Source organism: Kogia breviceps, chromosome 3 (genome assembly GCF_026419965.1).
Source record: "Kogia breviceps isolate mKogBre1 chromosome 3, mKogBre1 haplotype 1, whole genome shotgun sequence".
Taxonomy (NCBI): Eukaryota; Metazoa; Chordata; class Mammalia; order Artiodactyla; family Physeteridae; genus Kogia; species Kogia breviceps.
This window is the reverse complement of record NC_081312.1, coordinates 42427427-42433310: the sequence shown is the minus strand read 5'-3', so window position 1 is coordinate 42433310 and position 5884 is coordinate 42427427.

The window sequence follows — 5884 nt, the reverse complement described above, 5'->3', positions numbered from 1 at the left end:
TAATATGTGTCTTGGCGTGTTTCTCCTTGGATTTATCCTGTATGGGACTCTCTGTGCTTCCTGGACTCCGTTAACTATTTCCTTTCCCATATTAGGGAAGTTTTCAACTATAATCTCTTCAAATATTTTCTCAGTTCCTTTCCTTTTTTCTTCTTCTTCTGGGACCCCTATAATTCAAATGTTGGTGCATTTAATATTGTCCCTGAGGTCTGTGAGAGTGTCCTCAGTTCTTTTCATTCTTTTTTCTTTATTCTGCTCTGCAGTAGTTATTTCCACTATTTTATCTTCCAGGTCACTTATTCGTTCTTCTGCCTCAGTTATTCTGCTATTGATCCCTTCTAGAGTATTTTTAATTTCATTTATTGTGTTGTTCATCATTGCTTGTTTCCTCTTTAATTCTTCTAGGTCCTTGTTAAATGTTTCTTGCATTTTCTCTATTCTATTTCCAGGATTTTGGATCATCTTTACTATCATTATTCTGAATTCTTTTTCAGGTAGACTGCCTATTTCCTCGTCATTTGTTAGGTCTGGTGGGTTTTTACTTTGCTTCTTCATCTGCTGTGTGTTTTTCTGTCTTCTCATTTTGCTTATGTTACTGTGTTTGTGGTCTCCTTTTTGCAGGCTGCAGATTAGTAGTTCCCGTTGTTTTTGGTGTCTGTCCCCAGTGGCTAAGGTTGGTTCAGTGGGTTGTATAGGCTCTCTGGTGGAGGGGACTAGTGCCTGTGTTCTGGTGGATGAGGCTGGATCTTGTGTTTCTGGTGGGAAGGTCCACGTCTGGTGGTGTGTTTGGGGGTTTCTGTGGCCTTATTATGATTTTAGGCAGCCTCTCTGCTAATGAGTGCGGTTGTGTTCCCATCTTGCTAGTTGTCTGACATAGGGTGTCCAGCACTGTAGCTTGCTGGTCATTGAGTGAAGCTGGGTGTTGGTGTTGAGATGGAGATCTCTGGGAGATTTTCGCCGTTTGATATTACGTGGAGCTGGGAGGTCTCTTGTGGATCAGTGTCCTGAAGTTGGCTCTCCCACCTCAGAGGCAGAGCACTGACTCCTGGCTGGAGCACCAAGAGCCTTTTATCCACATGGCTCAGAATAAAAGGGAGAAAAAATAGAAAGAAAGAAGGAAAGAAAGAAGGAAAGAAAGAAAGAAAGAAAGAAAGAAAGGAAGGAGATAAAATAAAGTTATTAAAATAAAAAAAATTATTAAGAAAAACATTTTTTTAAAATGTAAAAAACAAAAAAACGGACGGACGGAACCCTAGGTCAAATGGTGAAAGCGAAACTATACAGACAAAATCTCACACAGAACCATACACATACACAGTCACAAAAAGAGGAAAAGGGGAAAAAATAATCTGTCTTGCTCCCAAAGTCCACCTCCTCAATTTGGGATGATTCCTTGTTTATTCAAGTATTCCACACATGCAGGGTACGTCAAGTTGTGGAGATTTAATCCACTGCTTCTGAGGCTGCTGTGAGAGATTTCCCTTTCTCTTCTTTGTTCACACAGCTCCTGGGGTTCAGCTTTGGATTTGGCCCCGCCTCTGCGTGTCAGTCGCCTGAGGGCATCTGTTCATCGCTCAGACAGGACAGGGTTAAAGGAACCGCTGATTCGGGGGCTCTGGCTCACTCAGGCCGGGGGGAAGGGAGGGGTGCGGGGCGAGCCTGCGGCGGCAGAGGCCAGCGTGACATTGCACCAGCCTGTGGCATGCAGTGAGTTCTCCTGGGGAAGATGTACCTGGATCACGGGACCCTGGCAGTGGCGGGCTGCACAGGCTCCCGGGAGGGGAGGTGTGGAGAGTGACCTGTGCTCTCACACAGGTCTCTTGGTGGCGGCAGCAGCGGCCTTAGCGTCTCATGCCCGTCTCTGTGGTCCACGCTGATAGGCACGGCTCGCGCCCTTCTCTGGAGCTCCTTTAAGCTTCGAGCTTAATCCCCTCTCCTCGCGCACCAGGAAACAAAGAGCTGCCTCTTCAGCAGCTCCAGACTTCTACTGGACTCCCTCCCGCCTAGCCGTGGTGCACTAACCCCTTCAGGCTGTGTTCACGCAGCCAATCCCAGTCCTCTCCCTGGGATCCGACCTATGAAGCCCGAGCCTCAGCTCCCAGCCCCCGCCCTCCCCAGCCGGTGAGCCGACAAGCCTCTCCGGCTGATGATTGCTGGTCGGCACCGATCCTCTGTGCGGGAATCTCTCCACTTTGCCCTCCGCACCCTGTTACTGCGCTCTCCTCCGTGGCTCTGAAGCTTCCCCCCTCCGCCACCCGTGGTCTCTGCCCGCAAAGGGGCTTCTAGTGTGTGGGAACCTTTCCTCCTTCACAGCTGCCTCCCACTGGTGCAAGTCCCGTCTATTGTCTCTGTTTTTTCTTTTTTATTTTGCCCTACCCAGGTACATGGGGAGTTTCTTGCCTTTTGGGAGGTCTGAGGTCTTCTGCCAGTGTTCAGTGGGTGTTCTATAGGAGCTGTTTCACGTGTAGATTTATTTCTGATGTATCTGTGGGGAGGAAGGTGATCTCCACGTCCGCCATCTTCCTCAACTCCTCTCCACTATTTTCAAACCGCTAGAAAATGCAGTTTCAGGACTCAAATCTAGGACTTTTTAAATTTTTTAAATTTATTTATTGTTGGCTGCATTTGGTCTTCGTTGTGGCGTGCGGGCTTCTCATTGCATTGGCTTCTCTTGTTGCGGAGCACGGGCTCTAGGCACGCGGGCTGCAGTAGTTGTGGTTCACGGACTCTAGAGCGCAGGCTCAGTAGTTGTGGCACACCGGCTTAGTTGCTCCATGGCACGTGGGATCTTCCCAGAGCAGGGATCGAATCCGTGTCCTCTGCATTGGCAAGCGGATTCTTAACCACTGCGCCACCAGGGAATTCCCGAATCCAGGACTTTTTGAATCTAAAATCTGGGCTATATTCTATGTCAACTCCTAGTGAAACAACGGAATGTTTACATTCCAGCCTAAGTTGCTTTGCAAATTGCTACCTGGTCATCTCACTCACCCTGGGAAATTCATTTATGGGACAGAATACTTGCATTCATAAAGTGCATTTATTTTATACATTTATACATTTTATCCATTTGTTTATTTATTTTATGATGTCTTTTCTTCAAAACTAGATTATAATCTGTTGGTGAGCAGAGATAATGGCTTCCTTCTCTTTAAAGAGTAAATTGCTCCTTGCCTGGAAATTTGCAGAGTAAACACTCCACTTTATGCAGAAAAAAATGAAATAAGTAGCATGCACATAAACGTGAGAAGTAAGTGTCCTAAAGTGCCAATTAGTTTTCATCCTTGAGGGGCTGCCGGGATCACAGATGAGAAGCGTAGGATCAATGAGCAATGCTCCTATGGGACTGCCCGGTATCATACCTGTTGTCTTCATGTAATTTAGTTCTCCTTTTCACTCCCAAAGGGTCCTGGTTTAGGTAACAAATGATCACCCTAACTCTGTGGTCGCAGGAAAGGAAATGGGCGGTATATGTGTTATGTGTTTGTCATCCCATGCTGTTTTACTTCTATAAATGTTGTAAGAATCCAAGGGACAGGGTCAACTTACAGGGAGAAGGGTCTACACAGTAGAGATGAGCTAGCTGGACTCCAGCAGTGCAACAGAGATGAAAACAAAGTCTATGTATATGGGCTGGAAAAGAGGAGGACCGGGTGGGCACCCAAATGACTAATACTCATCACAGGTATGATGGATCCTGGGCAAAACACTGTTACAATATGTGACTTTCCCTAAAGATGAAATTAGGAGTCACTCCAGAACTGGCCAGGATCTGAGCCTAAAGATTCCAGTCTTTGGTGATTTCAGCTGAGAAGGCATGGGAAGAAAAGTTGCACAAATAGAGCATTTCTTCTCTAGGGTTTGGGTAGCTGGAGAGATTCAGAACATACAAGCTTCTAGAACACCAGCAGATATCGTATGACTCAGTCATTTAGACTAAATAGATAGCAAGAATTCACTGACTATTTGCATTCAGAAACTACACAGAGAGAACAAACAAGTAACAATTCTGTTTTACTATCTCTTCCATAAATTGTGGGTGAAGAGGTCAGTGACTGTTTGCACTGAACATACAAACTGTCCACTGAGTTTCCGTTAGAGTTGATATACAGAATAGCATGGTGATGAAGAGCTTTGGGTCTGAGGAAAGAGACAGATCTAGATTTGAGTCTCAGATCTCCATTTACTAGCTGCGTGACACTGGACAAATAACCCACCCTCAAAGCCTCAGAATCCTCATCTGTGAAACGGGGAAAATCAGAATGGTGACCACAGAGGGTTCTTGCAAAGATTCAACAAGATAACAGAGAGCCTGGCATATACAAAGTGCTCAATAGATGCCAGTAATGTCACTCATATTAAAGACAATAGTTTCCTCTCTTTATTCACACTGACCAGTGTAGTGTCCTGTCTCCATGGGACTTGCCCAGACCCCCTGTGCCCCTCCATTGCATATGATGTGAAGGTCCCTTAGACATGGCAGCTTCCATTGTGATCTGAGGCTCAGGTCAGTCAAGAAGCACTCAGCGGGCTTCCCTGGTGGCACAGTGGTTGAGAGTCCGCCTGCCGATGCAGGGGACACGGGTTCGTGCCCCGGTCCGGGAGGATCCCACATGCCGCGGAGCGGCTGGGCCCGTGAGCCATGGCCGCTCAGCCTGCGCGTCCGGAGCCTGTGCTCCGCAACGGGAGAGGCCACAACAGTGAGAGGCCCGCGTACCGCAAGGAAAAAAAAAAAAAAAAAAAAGCACTCAGCACTGCCAAACAGCTGGGAAGTGTCCTGGGTATGCATGGGAACTGGCCTCAGGGAGAATTGTTTTGGCGGTAAAGAAGTTGCTATTTTGGCTTTCTCACAGCAGCGATTCACTGATGGCACAGAAAGAGCGTTTTTGTCCATTCCTTTTGCAGATACATTCCAGCTGTTTTCTTCTAACTGCTCTTGTTCCCCACCCTTAGATAGCCAGAATGTTTCTCTTAGATATATTTATTTCTTCTTAAAAAAGAGAAGAAAACAATAAGAAAGGGAAGGGTGACTCTAGTTACTTCCCTAAAAGTCAGGAGATGTAACTCACCACCCATTCACATTTTATTTTCTCTCCTTTTTTCTCCCTGCACCTCAAAGCTCTGGATGACAGGTGACAAGAGCACCCTGTCAGCCATGGACTCATGCCACAGCCATTTTCCCTTGTGACAGCTCATAAAATGCTGCATAATCATTTCTGTGTGAATATGTATGAGAAAATACTGAAACAATGTCAAGAAAATCAAGAAAAAGGCAACTGTTCCCCTGTTTGAGTCTGCAATGGGTCCCATTGGCTCGAGCCTCCGCTGGAAACAATGTAGAGACTGATGCTACCGTAGGTGAGTGCTATTGAGCTCATAGGTCAGGGTAAGGCGGAGTTTCTTCGGTTGCTGCAGCCTTCAGCACCTAGTCTTTCCCATTGTCCAATAAGCTAGAGATTTCATTGCAGATATATTTTTTTCTTAAGTTGGGGAAGTCAGAGAAATGGTCAAGGAAGATGTGATCTCAGGGTGGCCTCAGATTCACTTCTCTTCCCTTGCTCTGCTCTCTATGGCAGTGGGGCTGACCCCTGCCCACAGGCTGATTCCCAGCCTCCTGTGTCCGCTGGCTTCTGGCTTTGGGCAACGTGAGAACTGGTGAGTGGTTGGGCGTTGCAGGAGGAAGGGAGCACACAGGACTGCTCTCTGCTTTGGGTGTTTCTGCAGCACGGCTGCATATCCCCAGGGGCTCATCCCCCCACCCCCACCCCCGCACAGGTCCACTGAGGTGCCAGCTACTGTCCTGTGACCTCTGGGCTCTGAAAACCCCACAACAGCCTTTGGCTCTCTCTGCCATTGTTCATCTCCGGTTGCCATGCTACCTCCT